This window comes from Humulus lupulus, chromosome 5 (genome assembly GCF_963169125.1).
Source record: "Humulus lupulus chromosome 5, drHumLupu1.1, whole genome shotgun sequence".
NCBI classification, from domain to species: Eukaryota; Viridiplantae; Streptophyta; class Magnoliopsida; order Rosales; family Cannabaceae; genus Humulus; species Humulus lupulus.
The window spans coordinates 221,935,447-221,956,406 of NC_084797.1; the positions used below are offsets into that span (position 1 = coordinate 221,935,447).

Sequence of the window (20,960 nt, forward strand, 5' to 3'; positions counted from 1 at the left end):
ATAGAGTGATCTTTTTTAGTAATGAAGTTTGATTATTTCCTCGAAAAAAAATATAATTTTACCACTCAACCATCATACACTACAAAAAATGTTACTTTTGCTAGCATATTTTTACGCGGGCAAAAGTCTTGATTTGCAACAATCTATTTTAATGCATGAAATGTGATTGGCCATCTTATTTCATTGTCTATTTGTGTTTGAATTGAAATTCTGAAAAGTGAAATTTAAACAAGCTTTGATTGAAACAGCATAGATTTAATCTAGAACGAAAGTATCTAGGTTATTTGTGTATCATCTAGGTTGTGAAACCATTGCCTCCTGATTGTTGAATTTATCATAGAAATATAGAAAGTTCACAATTAGATTGAGTTATAATTCCTAATCCGATTATAAAACACCTTGACAATTTGTTAGCTTAATAAGAAGAAGAATTTTTAATATTGTGTTAGTGATTGATAGGAGGGATTGTAGATGAAATTAGAACCCCTAATTGTTTAAATCATTGGAATTTTATTCTTGTTTATGTTCTTACAATCTTGCAACAAAACTAATGTTCGTTAACCAAATAGAAACTAAGAACTGAGGACGATACTTGCTCTTACCAAGAAATTATTACAAATTGCGATTGTGTGCACTTGCATAGCTCTAATTTTCACAACAAATAGCTAAACAACAAGTCGGACAAGAGAAAGAATAAGTACTTATAAAAGGGTGGCAATCAAGTCCCGGGCATCGCTTAGGTCCGTCATATAGTTTTGGCATCCGAGCCTACCGGACAACAATATTTAGATTTTGATATTTTGGTATTTTAGCCATAACAAGGATTAAGAGGCTTGGTGTATTTCAGCTATATAGTGGTTGTATAGTGGCAATAGTTTTTTAGGCTTTACAGAAAAATAGAAGAAAAAGAATTTCGATCACTATAAATGCTATAGTGGTTTCGGCTATATAGTATTTTATGGAGAAAAATGATGGATATTTGGGAGATAGAAATTTCGAAAAATTGAGAGAGCACTAGAATGCTTTTTGTAACGCCCTGCTAATTAGGGTCCATTACCAGGTGTGTTTTGAAACCAGTGCCGGACTTACTAACAAGTCATTTGGACTAAACACGTGATTAACCACTAAGGTTTGGGTACTAAAAACTTTTGATCAAATCATAAACATTTCCATTAAGTTAAAGATAAATTCTCTACATGGGGTCCCAAAAACATTAGTTTAAAAGTCTGTTACGAAACTCAGATTACACATTAAGACGTCCTAAGCGGCAAAAGCTGGGTTTAACCCTAGTTTCTCTGAGCATCTCGGCCATGGTGGTCGAGCAGACTGCATATGTACAAACCACTGCTAATGCCCTCTGACTCATGGCTGGTTGAGCTTCTCTTTACCTTTACCTACACCACAAAGCACCTGTGAGCCAAAAGACTCAGCAAGAAAACATAATCAACAGTTCAGTGAATAAAACAACCATCAAACAGTAATAACTGTGTCCAGAACATTCATTAAACTCAATTAGAGACCATAGAGTCACACAAGTGCATATCGCACTTTCTTTCAGGTTGTTGGCATCCGAGCCAGTCAAGTGCATGTTGCACTCCCAGTGTGGCCCAGCCATGGTGGCCTGCACTCCGCGTGCATTATGCCATTCTTAGCTCATAAACTAAGTCCCTTATACCCTTGACTTATAAGTCAAGCCACAGGTGCCTCCAACTTATAAGTTGAAGCCTTGAGAATCTTAACTATTAAGAATCTCCCAGAACCCAACAAATTCTCAACTAATAAGTTGATCTCCATTTAACACTCTAATAATACCCTAGTTTATAAACTAAGCCTCACAGTCATACAAATAGTCTTATGTTCCATATAGCACACTTAACAGATAATCACACAATGCATTATAATACATCCACTCAACAGTTATAAGCATAATCATAATTATGCACGTTTCAGCATACTTAATCAGACATTCACAACATGATTATAGTCATGTTCATCACCTTAACTAATCTCCAATCACGCATTCACATTACAGGTGCAGTTTTCTTACCTTTGGTCCGTATGCGGGTTACTAGCGACAACCCTCCGAGCACGATCCCCGATTCAAGCCCTTAGCGAAAACCTAGTCACAACCGCGATAAGGAAGTTCCCATCAATAACAAGTAAATAACAACTTCCAGACCAACTCTTAGCCTCCGAGACATCGAATTCCACTTAACAAGGAAGTAGGATTGATCCCGAGCCCAAACAGTTAAGTTCCCAACCCAAAAATCCCATTAAGGTCAATTTTCCCCTTAAAAGCCGCGGCCCGCCTCTGATTCCAGAGGCTCGGCCTCCCTGGAAACCAACGCGCGTCGCAGCGTGCCCTTGAGGCGCCGCGACCCGCCCCTGCATCCGAGCCCTGCGGCCTAAAATCCTCTTCGCAGGCCGCGACTCATCACCACGAACCCAGAATTTTCTGGGTTTTTCTGCAACCGAACCTAGCCAAAACTCGCTAAATTCCACCCCAACCTTCCAATTAAATCCCCAACAACAATATACCTCTTACCAGCAATCAAACCCAACTAAATACTAAATTAAACTCATCACTATCTCAAAACCCAATTTCTCAATTAAAAAACATGCATGAACTCTATAATTCTAGATATACCAAGTGAATTAACATAATATCCCTCAATTCAAGATCCTTACCTCAACTATATGACTCCAGTAGATATAACTCCTAGCAATCCCCCTGGTTTCAAGCCTTCCCTCCAAGCAAGACCCTTCAAGATAATCAAATTCACCAAAACCCCAAGAGAAGAAGTGTAGTACGAGAGAGAAAATGGAAGAGCTGCTGTGTTTTCTTTTTTTCCTGAAATTTCTTAAACTTTTAGTGTATATCCCAGCTAGCTAAATTCCAAACCTGAGTGGAAAAGACCAAGTTACCCCTTGCTCTTAGCTTATACCTCAAATATCCATAAGGGCAATTTTGTCCTTTGCTTTAAATCCCGCTAACCACGATTACATCATATAATTCCCGCTACTCCCAATATTCTCACACAATTACCAATAAATTCTCATTACCCACTATTTCTCGGTAACGTGCTAAATTACTATAATACACCCCAGACCGGGTATTTAGACCCCGTTGTGACTTTTTCGCTAACTTGCTCATCGGTACCGCCTCTCGTCGAGTAACCCAAATATATCCACATAATAATGTGGTCTCAATCACACAAGCACATATTCACATTTATACCCCAAACGGGTCAAATTGCTAATATACCCTTCTTATAAGAAACGGCCCACATACACATATTTAATATCTTTAAAATACAAGCATAATTATATTATAATATAATTCACATAATAACTCAATTATTGCCTCCCGGCCCCCTAATCCAGGCACTAAGCCTTATTAGGAAATTTGGGATGTTCACTTTTTGAGTGTGAAAAAATGGTGAGGAGAAAGAATTTATTTATAGGCTTCCAACTCAACTCCTTTCCTTAAACTTCTCCACCTCCATTCAACTAGTTTTCAAAATTCAAATCCCCCTCCCACTCAAAGGTTTCGGCAACCACTAGTATATATATTGTGTATTTTCAAACCATCATTCCTTTTCGTTTTCATTTACTTTTCTTCGTTTAAACATGCATTAGTACGCACATCTACAAGCTAAATTTAACAATTAGAGAAGTAATTTTTTTTTTAAAATGCCCATATCAAGCTTCTTCTGCTAATGGTACAACAAATATGTTTTTTTAATACAATAGCGAGTTCGATGGATTTTGGATAAACGGGTCAGCTATCATTACCACCACCAATAAATTTACCACAATTTCAGTTTTTCTCGAGTTTCCACAAAAATTTCCATACCCGACAACAATATTCAGAGTTTGATATTTAGGTATTTCGGCTATAACAAGGATTGAGAGGATTGTGTATTTAAGCTATATAGTGGTTGTATAGTGGCAATAGTGTTTGAGGCTTTATAGAAAAGTAGAAGAAAAAGAATTATGATCACTATAAATGCTATAGTGGTTTTAGCTATATATGGTGTTTTATGGAGCAAAAAGATGGATATTTGGGAGATAAAAATTTCAAAAATTGAAAGCACTTGAATGCTTTTTGAGTGTGAAAAAATGGTGGGGAGAAATGCTTTATTTATATAGGCTTCCAACTCAATTCCTTTCCTTAAACTTCTCCACCTCCATTCAACTAGTGTTCAAAATCCAAATCTCCCTCCCACTCTAAGGTTTCACCCAGCACTATTATATATATATATATTATGTATTTTCAAACTAGTATGAAAAGAAATCACTACTACAAAAATGAGATTTTCCGACAGTTTTTAATAGTCACTATTGAGCAACGACGACAGTCGACTAACAATCGTATTTGCCTATGCCGGCGTAGGGGTAACTACGCCGACAGTTAAAAACTGTCGCTGTTGCAGGCAACGCCGACAGTTATTAAGTGTCGCTGTTACTGACAACGCCAACAGTTATTAGGTGTCGTTGTTGCTGGCAACGCCGATAGTTAAAAACTGGCGTTGTTGTGCGGCAATGCCGACAGTTATTAGGTGTCGCTGTTGCTCGCAACACCGACAATTATTAGGTGTCGCTGTTGCTAGCAATGCCGACAGTTAAAAAGCAACGCCGACAGTTATTAGATGTCACCGTTGCTTGCAAAAAAAATAATTTTTAAAAATTTAATTAATTTTTATTTTAAATTAAAAATTATGATTTAAATGAAACATTTATATACGAATCTAAAAAATTATAGATTAAAATAACAAAAATTATACAAAATATTTACAAATCTAATAAAATAAATTTTGGAACATAACACTACTACTTGACTCAAAAAGCATATAACCTTGTCTATAAACATAATTGCATTAATCTTGTATCTAGATTTACAAAGTACATAATTAACCACTCAAAAAAGAATCATTTACTCTAATAAAAACTACAAATAAAATAAAACACTAAATTCATTGTCAAATATCATATCTTTCTTCTTCTTGTCCTTGTACTCACCCTCGTCACCAATAGTCTTTCCAAAATAAGAATTAGCTATCATGAATTTATTTCTAAAATCATCCCCGAAACATGAAAAATCACATTATAATACACCAAACATGAAAAATTATAACTAGATTTTGATTGTAATGTAAATAAATAAGTTTACTCATAATTTTTACTCATCCCTCTTGCTACCAAATTATATTGATAAATAGTGACTTAGTTAGCTCAAGTGATTGGAGAGAGAATACAACATAGAGATGACAAGCTAATAAAATAACTCTATTATGATTTAACAACATACAAAAATGAGTTCCAAAAATAGACATTAAATTTGGAAAGTCAAAGTACTCACTTAAGCAATAACAAAGTGATTAGAATTATGTCCTATCCAAGTTAAAATATATATTCTGGTTAAAAAAAATGTTATTCTAAAGTCATACAAATGGCCACACAAATATAACAAGTGTAATATATTGTCAACCTCTAAAACTAGCCTAAAATGGCAGAGCAAGTCCGACCAGAGATTTTTTTTTTCAAAAAATATTATGTAGGCTTTTGAGACCCACATGAGTATATGAGGTGGCTACATGAACATATATACTGAGGTGGTTCAGAATTAACAATTTTTATGCTTAAATCTTCTAGCTAAGCATAAAAACATTTCTCAACAAACTAATAAATACAAGTAGGGTATTCTAGTTTATTTAACATGTTTGCTCAACAATTCATACCTTTGTCAAAGGAATCAAGAAGCAATAATACATGTTTCAATACAAGAACTCAAACCAAAGTTACTAATCTATTCAACACATTACTACTAGTCAAGTCATCAAGGAGCAATTGTTAAACAATATCCAATATAAGAAACACACAAGAAGTAAGCTAAGAAGTGTCAACAATCACCATTTAAACAAGAGCATACATACAAGTCAATATTCAACAAATACATTAAAAAAATTCATAGTCTCAATCACTATCTCATAAGTTAAAGATTATTCAATATTCAACAAATACATTAAAAACTAAATAATTTTTTTCTTAATAATTTTCCATACTCGATAGTTTCAATGAACTAATTTTATCTCTCTAATACTTTATATCAAAACAAAATCAATAAATTAAAATTTTCAAACTAGAACAAGACAAAGAAAATATAAAATATCAAGGCAATACACTAAGTGTAAGTGCAACTCAAAATCCAAATTGAAACACAGTTATTTACCAAAATATACATCCATAAATGACAAAATCAAAGGTAATGTGCATATAAATGAGTGTTATTTTGCATGAGAAAGGTATACTAACCTTGAATTTAGTTAATGCACATTGTATATGGATCATACTAGACTCTTAAAACACATTTAGTTAATGCACATTCACGTCCATATAAAAGTGTTTTACTCTAAGTCAAAATGCAGCTGCTGAATTTTAAGCACTAACATAAAGCCATAAAACTATGCATGTCTAAATACATATAAACAGCAGGGTCCAAAAAGAATATTAAGAAGGAATTATTGATAAAAAAAAACAAAACAGTTGGTGTATATAAATGTCTCTGCAGTCTGTACCTCCAAATGTTGGTTGAGATTTTCAACGTTATTAGTGTTCTTGTTCCCACTTTATTAATTTATTTATTTAAATTGTTACTCCCTTCATCAATTTCACCACTACTTTATATGTAAAGCAACGAAAGTTCAAGATTAAGATATTTTCAGAGAGTTCATATACAAACTCATTTCCAACTCCACTAACTATGAAATAAAATTGACAGAAATAGTGAAGAATAAGTTGTAGATATATTACCACTTTAATTTGCCTATTCTCAACCCCACATTTCTTTATCAGGTTGAGAGCTGCCACTATTGTGCCACCTACGATTCAATACAAAGAGATGCATAATAGTTTGAAAATCAGGTGCTGTAATATGCAAGAAACTATCTTAAATCTAAACATAGAGATCATTTTAAACACATCTTATATAAGTTGCCAAATTTTAGAATTATCATTGAGCAACAAAGATTCCTAAATATAATTTTAATGGAAATAGCATGAGAATTATATTGAGCCATCAAATTCATAACTGTTGCTAACATGGGATCAACTACAAATACTCGAGAGTCTTCGGGAAAATTTTCTGGTAGCCTATAGAAGAAGCAAAGTATTTATAAGAAACTTACTCCAGTGCAAAGAACTAAAATTATTTATACGTAATGAAATGGCTATTTTGACATTTCATTAAAAATAAGTAATAGAAAACAGAAATTAATGAAACATAACTCTGACAGGACACTCTTACTTGTTAAGATATATTGATGGTTGAAGTGTCTCCTCGTTTCTGACCATCCCTTAATATGCAAAAAATGAAAATTAAATGTTTGGTAATGAAAAAAAAATCAATTTTCTAGATGAATAGAAAAATGCAGAAGAACTGGTTGCGTTCCAGAGGGAAATGTTGAATAGTGAAATTCTAACATAAACTATTAAAAAACACTCAACTCATCTACAACTCTAATGATATACGTGATATGAGTATGAACTTTCTTACCTAGATGATATGTTTTTGTTGCTGGCAAAATTGATGATGCATGCTCTACTAGAGCATAGTGCATGGTCAATTATCATAGCAGGCACATAAACCAACCACTGTTAAACTAACTTTTCCCCACACCAATCATGAAAACAACTATATAAAATGCAACGAATTCACTAGGAGAACTGGCAATCCCAGAAACAATCATCATATGCAGGACACAAACAAATTAGATATTACACAATAACAATTACAGAGAAGAGAGAGAGAGAAACATTATACTAACCGCTACAGGCTCTCTTGGGTCTATGAACTCAACCATTGCAACATCTATTGGTGTCTGAATCTCTCCCACTACGGTAGGCTAACATCCATAGAACACACAGGTATATCCGAAAAATATTCCCAAAAATTAAGAAACCAATAGAGAACTCCTAACAACAATATAAAATGAAAGAACACATTCCAACAAATAATTGGCTAAGAACTACAAGGTGCTTCTTAATAAGTAGATTAATATGAGGTATGGACAATGTTAAACTTGTGTTTCTACGAACATACAACACAAAAGTACACACAGGTACAAAATCCCTTTTCAAACTATCAAATAAATGAAAAAAAAAATTGAGGGAGAAATACCTTGGTGCTGCTGAAAATGGAGGATACAAATGTTGTCGTTGTCCTCTAGGCTTGGCGCCGTCGGAAATAACGCAGTCGGTGCCGAAAATAGTTCACGTCGCCGGAGATGGAGCAGATGCCAAGAGAACCTTTGTGCGGCTGGTCCCTTGTGCAGCTGGTTGTGCGGCTTCTCTTTGCAGCAGAAATGTAAGGGTTTTTAATAAATGAAACCCTTTTTTACTGGTTCGTCGTCGACTGTCGCCGCTAACAACCGCCAAAGGACCTGTTAAGAACCTACTTCTTAAAACTGAACGAAATTAGATCTTAAATTAGACAGATGATGCAACTAGAAATCCCAAAAAAATTGAGATTTTAACATCGAAGGCAGTTGTCGAACTGATCTTCTACAATAGCCGAAGACCACAGTCCCAAAAATTACCAAAGCACACCTGAAATCAGTTGAGGGAAAATGGGTTAAGGGCTTTGAAACTTAGAAAACTACAAAGGGCTAAATAGGGAGGGGGTTTCGAAGGAAGGAGGTCTGAAAAATGTTTGAGAAAATGGAGGCGTGTTTCAATTTCAATGAAAATGTTTATGAAAATAGTGGAGAGTTATACAAAGAGAACGACGTGAGAAAGACGCGGGAGCAAGAAAAAAGTAATCCCACCTTAATTTTTTTTAGTTTCCCTCTAAAAAAAACTCGTTTCAATTGTAATTCATTATTAATAATCTAATATTTTGCTGAGAAAAAATTAAAACTTGTGGCAATGAATTCTGCTTTATATATTAAATTTTTTTATAATATTTTTCAAATTAATAAAACAACTCTTTTTTATAAATGTGTTAAAGAATAATATAGTCAATAATATAGTTAATTTCATAAATATGTTAAAAAATAATAAATTTAAATTTTGATATAAAAATTATTATAAATACAAAAGTTAATAATATGAAAAATATAAAAACAAAAAAAATCTAGTTCTAAATTTTTTTGATAAATACATAATTTTTATAAATATATATTTACATAATTTAGTTTATTTTTAAAATTATTCTATTCATTAATTTTTTTACAATATTTTTCCAATTAATAAAACAACTCTTTTTTAAGTAATACAAATTTTTTTCCAATTAATAAAACAACTCTTTTTTAAGTAATACAAATTTTATAAACATGTTAAAGAATAATATAATTAATAATATAGTTAATTTTATAAATATATTAAAGAATAATAAATTTAAATTTTGATATAAAAATTATTATAAATACAAAAGTTAATAATATGAAAAAATTTAGAAACAAAAAAAAAATCAAGTTTTAAAAGTTTTTAATAAATACATAATTTTTATAAATATATATATTTACATAATTGAATTTATTTTTAAAATTATACTATTCATTAATTTTTTTACAATATTTTTACAATTAATAAAACAACTCTTTTTTAACTAATACAAACTTTATAATTATGTTAAAGAATAATATAGTTAATTTTATAAATATGTTAAAGAATAATAAATTTAAATTTTGATATAAAAATTATTATAAATACAAAAGTTAATAATATGAAAAATTTAGAAAAAAAAATATAGTTTTAAAAGCTTTTAATAAATACAAATTTTTTATAGATATATTTTTACATAATTTAGTTTATTTTTAAAATTATACTATTCATTAATTATAATTTTTTATATGAATTTTGGCGACATTTTATGACTGTCAACATTGGACTTTTATTAACTGTCGGTGTTGGGGTCAATAGCGACAATATTTAACTGTCGATGTTGGGGTCAAAAGCGACACATTTTAACTGTCGGCATTGGTCTCGAATTGACTGTCGGCATTGGGGTCAATAACGACACATTTTAACTGTCGGCATTGGTTTCGAATTAACTGTCGACGTTGGAGTCAATAGCGACACATTTTAACTGTCGGCATTAGTCTCGAATTAACTGTCGGCACTGGGGTCAATAACGACACATTTTAACTGTCAGCATTTGTCTCGAATTAATTGTCGGCGTTGGGGTCAATAGCGACAGTCAAAAGCAACGGTGACAGTTATTAGGTGTCGGCGTTGGTCTCTATGCCTACAGTTTTTAACTATCGGCGTAGAGTCCCGCTAAGCAATTACGACAGTCAACAGAGTTGACTGTCGTGGTTGGGTGTCGGGAAAGCCCAGTTTTGTAGTAGTGATTGATCATTCCTTTTCGTTTTCCTTTACTTTTCTTTGTTTAAACATGTATTAGAATGCACATCTACAAGCTAAGTTTAACAATTAGAGAAGTAAAAATTAAAAAAAAAAATGCTCGTCAAGCATCTTCTGCTAATGCCACAACAAATATGTTATTTTAATACAATAGCGAGTTCGATGGATTTTGGATAAGCAGGTCAGCTGCCATAACTACCACCAATAAATTTACAACAGTCTCAGATTTTGCGACTTCCGTTTCCATTTCTATTATTTTCAACACAACCATCACGACCGCCAAATCCAAATAAAGTATAGAAAGGAGAAGATGAATTATTTTTCCTTGCTATTGTTTGCCAATAGAGGTAAAGTCTTAGCAGAATTTTAATGAATTATAGATTAATTGAGTGTTTGTTGTCCTTACTAATAATCTTATTTGTTGTAGTAATTTTTGTGTGTATGTTTTATTTATTTATTTATTATTATTATAAAACAATTGAGTGGTATATGGTAATTAATTTATACTTATTATGTTTTAAATACTAAAACATGCATATTAAAACTTAATTATTGAGGGGACCTTGTTATTTCCGTACTGTCTCTAAAGCTGTTATTTACGTCAAGAGCAGTATTTCTTTACACCAGTGCTCTTCCATAACAATGAATGAGTACTATACAAATGTTGTTTTTTTTTAAAAAAAAAATTATGTCAGTGTGTTACATAACTTTATATTTTTTCCCCTTTCATGTAAAAGCTGAAAAAGAGATAAACATCAAAACTGACACAATCCAATGGCATGTGACAATTATTATACGTAAAACTACTATATATGTTCTATATGCATATGTCACTGTACAATTCACCAGACAAAAATATATATGTACAGCGATGGAGTAAGATATTTTGTTTTATTGAGGGCCTATCATTTAAATTTTGAAGAGGTGTTATACATTAAATCTATGGATTTTTTCATAAATACTCTATTTTTATCATTTCTTTTTTACATTTTTACTAACTCAAGTTTTCAAAAATACAATTTAAATGTTTCAAAATTACAAAAATACGATTTACACTAAACATCAACCCACAAAACATTACGTTAAACAAACAATAAAAAAGCAACACGACAATAAACACCACAACAACACAGTGCAACCCATTACAGCTACAAAAAATATAAAAAAACAACATAAAAAAACTCACTCTTACATTTTAAAAAAGCAACAAACTGCAATACAATATCAAAAAAGCAATTTTAATGCAACACGACAATAACCTCACAACAATACATTGTTGAAAAGGAAATTAGACATCAATTAATTGCATTAACTTAAAATAAACTAAAAAACAACATCAAAACAATTTTTCTCTGCATTTTTAAATGTGTCAAAAATAAAATAAAAATATATTTCAAAACAACTAAACATATATCCAAAATAAAAAAAACAATTATAAAATAACTAAACATTAACACACTACATACTAACATATTAAAAATTAACTAAAAAAAACAACAATTGGACAACAACTAGAAGTCAACCCATAGCATACTAAGATGTTTTTTAAAAAAAATATATAAATAAAATATATCTGAAAACAACTAAACAATAATGAGACATCAACACAATAGCAGAACAACTATATATAAGCTTAAACAACATGAAATATACTTTGAAAAAACTCTTATGCCAATAATCTTATTTATATCTTTCTTTTTCAAAATTATTATGTTAGTTGTTTTTTATTTACCAAAAAAATTATGTAACATGTCAGAATTCTACAAAAAAAAAAAAAAAAAAACACCACTTAGTCATCTATTTATAAAAAGCACACAAGTCAACTTTTCTTTTTTTTTTTCTTGCTTTTACTTTGAATGGTCTGTCAAAATTGATAAGGTATACATTCACCATTTAAAAACTAAAAAAAAAAAAAAAAATAATGTATTTTGAGTACGTGGGTTGAACCATACATATCTTAATCTTCCATCATCTTCCTTCCTCCACTACAACAATTTTTAGTATATATTACATTAAAAAATAAAACTTATTTAAAAGTGCTATTAATAAGCAATTAAAAAAACACACGATCCCATATGTGAAATTTCATTTGGCGCCATATGAAATATATAACTAGGCGCCAAATGAAAATAAGAGACACGGAAGCACACAGTAAACTAGTCTCAGCCTCCGAACCCCTAAGCCTCCATTGAATCCCTAATTTCTGGTTTCGTCTCTTTGCCTCTCTTTCTTTCTTTCTTTCGTCTCTTTGCCTCTCTTTGCTTCTCTTTGCTTCTCTTTCTTTCTGGTTTCCTAGTCTCTTTCTTTGCTTCTCAGCTTCTCTTTCTTTCTCTTTTTTTTTTCGTCTACACAACCACGTTATTCTCCTCCACTCACTCTCATCTACACAACCACTCACTCACTAATTTTTGGTTTCGTCACGTCATTCTCTGCCTCACGCGAGTCTCTGGAGCACACGACGTCGGTGAGAGCTTCCGGAGGACACAACGGAGGTCATTTTTCTGGTTGTCTCGTCTATCTCTGCCTCACATAATGATTCTCCCCTGCTGGAAGCAAGAACATCTTTGTGAGGTGAGTTTTTTTTATACAAATTTCATATAATCAATATATAAATATACGGTGAACTTCTAGGGTGATTTATAATCTGATTTCATTTTTTTTTATATTATATTCAAAGCTAGAGAAATAACAAAACCTTTGTGCATACAACACATATACATATATATAGTAGCATTTCTTTCTTTTAGGTAAACTTCTATGCCATGAGCCATAGATTTCTTTGTGATGCAGAACAGAAAAAACAAAAAAAAGGGCTAAAAATACCATAGTCCACTGTAGGATTGGTAATGAACATGGTAGATTTATGATTTGGGATGAACATACAAATTATAAATGATGAATAAAATAAATATATATGTCGTCATGACCAGGAATTTTATACAATTGAATATAGTTTATGTAAGTAATAAATTTGAATATTGAATATTGTCCGAGCCAATCAATTTTTGTCAAGACACATTACAAATTTCAATTGAGTGTTTGTTTGAACTTGATTTATTAATAGAGCTCACCATGATGAAGTGAATCTTCTCTGTACATATAACCTTGATCTAGCTTTCTATGTTTGTTATTGAACCAACAATATACTTATCCCTACTTTTAATAGACTTGTGAAACCCATGTCTGTACATTGTCTTATACATATACATAATTCCTCTTGTTTTAATCTTATTGTGCTATGAAATCATTTTCCCTTGCTTATACTCTTTATGCCTGGCATAATTTTTCTTTTATCATTTCATCTCTTTAGGTACAATGTAGCAATTAAGTGTGCAACTATTACTCTTGCTGGGCACTCCTAACCAAAGTAGAATTATGAATATAGATTACTCTCTGTCATTTTAGATTTTTCTCTTAGAAATCCAAGTCTCTCATCTTTTTTTTCTGCAATTTTGGGTAAAATCTGAATCTTTCTATTTTATTTCAATCTCTTGCCCTAACTTCTCTCTATTCAATTCTATTTCAGATTTTATTTTTAGAAATTGGAAAATATTGTTGAACTGTGGGGTAAGCTCTTTCTTCCTTGGCTTTCATTCATTAGAGTTGGTGTTTGATTTTTTTGGGGTTATTTCAGTTTTACTTGAACAAATATACTTATCTTATCAATTTATTTAGTTCTTACTTCAACAAACAGCTTTAATACAAGTAAATGATTTATGGGTTGTTGGGGATTAGTTGGGTGATTTATATATACATACATGTGTGTTCTTAGCTTCAGGTTGAGCATTTTTCTTAAATAGTCACTGTTTGTTCTTGTTTGGAATCAAAATCCCTACTATATATCTTAATAAGTATGGATGAATCTCAATGAGTCATATTTATATAATTATTTTTGCATCTTATGTATGCTCATTCCCATATATTGATTTGTTCAGGCACTAATTGAAGTTGTTAAAAATCATGTGTCAAGTTTTTTTTTTTTGGATGAAAAAAGGAATATATTGCACCAAAACAAACAAATACAACCAGTTCAAAACCAACTCAAAAGGCTAACAGATTATAGACATTTAATAAGAGCAGCTAGAGAACAATTCTGCCTTAGGACTTTTTGACTCAGCCTACCATTCAATCTATACTTCACAGCCTGCTTAATCAACCTCACTATATACAAAGGAGTATAGGAACAGACAGAAAAAATGCAAGAGTTCCTATTAAACCACACACCATAAACCGCAGCAGCCAAAACAACAATAGAAAAGCTGTGTAGAAAACTCTTAGGCTTCCTATCTAACCACTCTTTCCAGCCAACAATTGGAAGAGGCCAAATACCAGAACCCAGCCACCCTTTGAGCAGAGCCCAAACTTGCTAGGAAAACCAGCAATCAAAGAAAAGGTGCTGATGCGATTCCTCCACCTGCTCACAGACTGGGCACAACACATAAGCAATAGAAACTTGGCACCTCACTAAGTCTTGCACTTTTGAAATATGGGGTTAATCTCACTTTAATCTCATTGTAGGTGGATTTACTTTTGGCTGCTTATGGCTGCTGCTTGGGGTCTTTTCATCAGTGAAGAAGCTTTAAATATCTGGGTCTGTCTTCTGTTCTAGTACTTCTGTTTCACAAGCTCAAGAAATTTTCTTGCTCCTTTTAGTAAAATTTGTGTGTTTCATGGTTCCATTGTATGCCTGAATTCTTATTTATAGTAAATGATTTAGGTTGGCATATCTATAGCAAGGATGCTAACTTTGGATGGGTCATGGAAGTCTCTTGCTATAATGATCCAACTACTCTAGACTTTTGGACCATTAACGAAACTATACATACTAATCCTTAATAAAACTTACATTGTGAAAATACCATAACTTTATTAGGAAACTTGTAAAAATAAGAGTTACTTACATAAAATATCAAGTAGGATATGGGATCCCATTGTTTTAAAAACAAAACATAATTTAAAATAAAAAGGAGTTACATAGCAAGTGCGGAAAAATACATGTAAAACCATAAAAAAAACAAGACTACATCCTCGAAAATCGAACTCTCGACTCCTTGAATCCATTCATCACCGATACACATTCCCTAAGCTTCCACGAACCTTACCGCCACTATAGCTATTTCCCTACACATATAAACAAAAAGGAATGAGCCTAATGCCCAGCAAGGAAAATCTAACACATAGTTCATATACATAAATTTCATAGGAAACATAAAAAACATAACATAACACTTATATCATACACATACTATAGTGGCCATTATTACTTGGGGTCCCATAGACTAAACAAGTCATATGCCCATTTGATTAGTGGGGTCCTACTAGCTAAGCAGTCATATGCCCATAATCTATTTGGGGCTTGTTAGTCATATGGGTCATATGCCCAAGTCTACATACATAACACATAACACATTTCATAACATAAAAACATAAGATAACATAAGCATATAACATATAGATTCTATCCTATTTTCCTTACCAAAATACCGGGATAAGAGGACAGAGGTGGGACTTTGGAACACTCCTAAGAACCATTTGAAAAAGAGTGAGTATAGAGAAGAAGAGAAATGAAAGGAATGGAAGGACTAAACCATTGAGAAAAATACTTACCAAAAACTTATGTACGAGATCTTAGATTTCCTAACCAAAATAAGAATAAGGTTAGAATAAGTAGAAGACTATGAGAACTTTTAAAGAAAAGGTACAGAAATGAACTAGAGTTTGGGTTACCTTGAAGACTTGTAAGATCAATCTAAACCTCGAACCGAAATACTATAAAACCTTACTTCCCCAAGTGTTTGATAAGCTTGTGATGATCAAGCTTACGATTCCCAACCCAAGTGTTTACACTCTCACACTCACCTAGCAACTTGCAGCCTCTGAACTTAGAGCAAAAGATGAATAATGGCTGGGTACTAGGTCTTATTTATAGAGTTTAGGAATGAAAGGATCTTAATTTCACCTGAATAAAAATAATGTCTTTTTAGGTGAAAATAATTTGAATAATCGTTCAGCAGAGGCTGAAGACTCGTTCAAAAATGTGCTGGACTTATCAAGAGGTTGAATGGAAAACGAATTCAAAAGCATTCAAAATATGCTGAAGGAGGCGATATATCGCCCCTATAGGCGATATATCGCCTGGACCATTATGCCCGAGGCAAACGTGCATCGTTTCGTGTTTTCCGTATCTACGTGCTGCGATATATCGCCCCCTATAGCTGCGATATATCGACATTCGCTGATTATTTAAACACGAAATTACACATTTTTAGCTTAATTCAAATTGAGTAAACAGCCTTGACTAAGCCCTCAAACGTATTCAAAGCTGCTGACTGACCTTAGAGCATTCAAACTTTACCCTTATTAAATTTAATCCTCAAAATACTTAATCCTTAATCACCCATACATAACATGTGCTTAAAATCCTATTGGTTCTTATCTAAACCTTATAGTATAATAAATATTATCCTTAATATCAGTCATATTAATCAAACCTTAGGTTAAAATTAATATTCTTAAACTATAGGTTAAACTTAGAAAATCTACAAGTTCTACTATGAGTGTCCAAATAAATCCCGGTCTGAACCAAAAATCCACAGTTACAAAGATAATACTATAATTACTATAATACTACTACCTATCTAGCTAAGTAAAGTTCTTGGACTCTACACTTGCTGAGTCCTTTTCTAGGAATGTTGGATACATAACATTGACAATTTTTTGGGTGTTCTAGTTAGCTTCCTAATTCAATTAGTTATTTTTATTAAACATGTTTGATGAAGCTTTTCACTTGTAGCTCTTTAGCCATTACCATTTTAGGTGATATTCTTATATTGAAAAATCAATCTGACACTGTATAGTTATTAGGGGAGTGTGCATTAGTGACTTGATACCATTTTATTTTGGAAAGCTTTTCAAACAGTCTGGGGCATCTGATGATGTTTGTTCAAAGGTTAGTTCTGGTTGGTTTCAACTTCTATTACATTAATAAGGTATTCTAATCTTGATGGTGACTACAGTTAGGGATTGGAAAAGAGAAAGCTTTGAGCATAACTCGTGTCGTTCAATTTACCATTTGAACTTGTTTTTTATATAGTTTTACCAGCTTATCTGTTTTAATTTATAACTAGAAAATATTATTATATTCCATATTGAGCTTTTTCTTGATCTCACTTTTATTTATTCTTATAATTTGAACTTGTGTAATGGCATACAAGCTACTGGTTTAATGGTTTCCTGTTATCTATATCGTGTGTAATTTTTAGAATTTTTGTTTCTTGTTACATAACTTCTTCTTTAAATACAATAGTTTTACATGACTTCCTAGCAATCTCACTTTTTGTTTTCCTATTGATACAGACGCTAATAATGGGAAACCGTGGCAATATTGACGAAATGCCTAGCACGAATAGCTCTGTGCTTCTTTCAATTCTTAAGTTGATTGACAAATATGATCTATATGGTCAAGTTGCATATCCTAAACGTCATAAGCAATCTGATGTCCCTGAAATCTATTGTCTAGCAGCAAAAACAAAGGTACATATCATATGTGTGCGTGTGTCCCTGAAATCTATCACTTCTTTTATCTAGGAGGTATGTTTTTCAACCTGATTTGAGTATCTCAGTTTTGGTAGGGTGTTTTCATAAATCCAGCCTTCATTGAGCCATTTGGACTTACTTTAATTGAGGTGATTATTTTTAACTTTGGTTTCAGATATTGATTAATGTGAAGTCCAACATGATCTTTTTTATTTATTCTACAAAAGGGAAATAAATTACTAATACAGAAATAAAAATGTTAAATAACACAATTTGGTGGTGCTATTGTTTTGTGTTCTCATTAACAGTTGCAAAACATTTTTTTTATTAATCCAGACTTATTTTTTTTGTCTCTGTTACAGGTTATTACTCTTGAGGATGTAATAAAGGGAATTAAGGTATAAAATTGCTTGAACTCTTATTTATTATGGCAACTTTCCTTAACCAAATTTCTATGGTCTATTATTGTTGTAGATCATGAGGGAGACTTTGATATATTTGTCACATCTTGATCACAAGGACACGGAAAAGCAGGTAAGGGTTTATGGAAAATAAAGTAGTAAATGTATTGAAATATTTTTCATGTTTTCTATTTGTACCAAAGTTAGTACAAGCTTGTGTTAGCTATAGTTTTTATTTATATTTATGTCTAATAATATTTCTGTTATGATGTGACCTATTTTGAGTGGAAATTTCTTTCAAGTCATGTGGCTGCAGCTTGGGGGCTGCTGATAGTGAATAGTTTGATGAAAAATATGAGTGGGGAATTTCTTTTATTGGCCATTCAATTGAAATTATTTTCTGCATGTATAATTATAATGGAACACCTTGTTTCTATCTTGTAAGACACTTGCAGAGAAAATGTGTCATTTGATTGTGTTATATATTATTTTCATTATAATTTCTATCTTATGCTGTCTATTCTTCTTGTATGATGCCGATGCTAAAGAAGCTAAGCAAACAATTAAGTGGCGAGAATTTGAATTGGAACAACTTAAACACATTATGTTGGGCAATAGGGTCTATATCTGGTTCGATGATGGAAGAACAGGTACATTTTAACTTACCTTATAAATGTTATTTCTACTCATTTTCTATTTGTGACTGCTTATACTTTCTGATTCAACTATAAACTCATCATTTACTTCTCGAGATATTGTCTACGTCCCACCTCCCTAGTTGTGATAATAGTTTACTTGGCATTTCTGTTTTGACTACAAAAAAATGTTTATTCTGATCAAAGATAGTCACATGTGTAAATTTGAGTAAATTTGAGAACTATGAGAAACTTGGTTGGAGGTATACAACCAGTACTTTTTTGAAATCTTATACATAATCCTCCTCTCTTTCTGCAGGTATGTTGTTGGACAGTACCCGAGGTTCACTGGAAGTCCCTAAAAACTGTTTTGAACAAATTGTTTGAGTTCATGCATGAGACACATCCTGGTGTTCAGGTTTTTGTTCTGTTGTTGTTTTCTTGTATCATTAACAGTTGCAAAACATTTTCTTGAACTCTTATTTATTATAGTGTCACTAAGTGTTTTTATTTGTTATAGCTAGCTTATTAAGTATATTATATAATTAAGGAATCCTGAATGGTGTCTCACATTCTTTGCAGCAGCACTAAAGGCCTCTCTGTGGCTTATATCTAGCTTTAAAGTTGGCTTTAAAGTTGGGGTTAGAACAAGGGCTATAGACACCAACAGGTAACTAGTACAAGATCAAGAAACTAAGGCATATTTATAATAGTGAGTAATACTATGTACAACAATTAATAAAAACACATTCAGTAATATTATTAGTGAATCTTTCTTTTTCAATACTACATATATATGGACCTGGCACAATGCTTCCTGTACTTCTAGTGGCCTTTTGACCTTGTTTGGTTGTAGGCATGTGTTAATTTCATTAACATGTGTGTATAGATTCTTGTACTTTTTATTTATAACTTTTGCCACTATATTATAACTTAGAAACACTTAGTCTGGATCAAATTCAAGGTGTTGAGCTTTTTATTTCACCTTCATTCAATTAAGAAATTGAGTTACTTCATATTATTTTCATTCGCTGCCTGCATATATTTAAATTTGTCTAGCCACTGCTTAACTGGCCTTTTCTTTTTATTTGCTCATAAGCAGTTGCTTCAACTAAATTGGGGAAGATATTGAACTCCTATGCCATTTTAACTTGTCCTTTCACTGTGAATATCTCCTATGCATTCCTAGTAAATCTAACTTGTCCGATGCAATTGTTTAAATTCTGCAGCCAGACTTGAATGTGAGGGAAAAGATACTAATCCTAATTGACACATGGCAAGAAGCCTTCGGGGGACCTTAGGGGAGATGTCCTCAATACTATGCAGCATATAATGAACTGAAGGTTGTTAGTTTATTAAATGTTATTTTAGCATGTTAAGCTTGATACACAATTTTCTCTTGTTAATTACTTCGTCAGCCAAGGCATTTGGGCAAAAGCTTATTTAAGTTGATTAAAGTGTAAATATCATATGATCAACCCTTTTTTTTTTTTGCTTTCTGCTTTATGTGAGATATGCAATAGCATGGGTTGTAGATGAATGTGAATGTTAGTTATACATGGTTATACTAGCCTACAAGGTATATATATGCTGAAGTTGAATCCCTTAGTGTTGTCCTTGATGCTTAAGTTATGATGAATGTTTTGCGTCTGTGTTTGGATGGGTTGTATTAATTCTATGTGTTCCTTTTTCTGTTTAGAGTTTTTATAGCTAATGTGCTACTATAGTATTTGGAAAGGAACCTATTTTGATTTCTTAACTCACTTTTATAATAAAATATTCTAAGTAATCTATGTATAAATATATATCACAGGCTGCTGGAGTTGAATTCCCACCTCGAGAAGAGAGCAGTGTACCATTCTTTACTCCACCCCAGACCCAGCCAATAATTTCTCCTGTTACTGAATACAATGATGCTGCTATTGAGGCCTCTTTACAGTCTGATGCTTCAGGCCTCAGGTACTGTCTCGATGACAACTGACTTTTGTTTGTCATAAACATTTATTCAAATTCTTGGTACTTA

The 20,960-nt window shown here is 32.2% G+C and overlaps 2 long non-coding RNA genes across 2 annotated transcripts; one reads left to right on the top strand and one right to left on the bottom strand.

Annotated features, from left to right (window-relative positions):
- Window positions 1-6,808: 6,808 nt before the first annotated feature.
- LOC133833993 (uncharacterized) lies at window positions 6,809-7,610 on the bottom strand. The gene is made up of 3 exons (XR_009893256.1): window positions 7,556-7,610; window positions 7,307-7,355; window positions 6,809-6,881 (listed from the first exon to the last, which is right to left on the bottom strand). It is a non-coding gene; the product is annotated as an uncharacterized LOC133833993 (long non-coding RNA).
- Window positions 7,611-20,170: 12,560 nt separating this feature from the next.
- On the top strand, window positions 20,171-20,960 carry LOC133833994 (uncharacterized). Its single transcript, XR_009893257.1, has 2 exons — window positions 20,171-20,280; window positions 20,751-20,960. It is a non-coding gene; the product is annotated as an uncharacterized LOC133833994 (long non-coding RNA).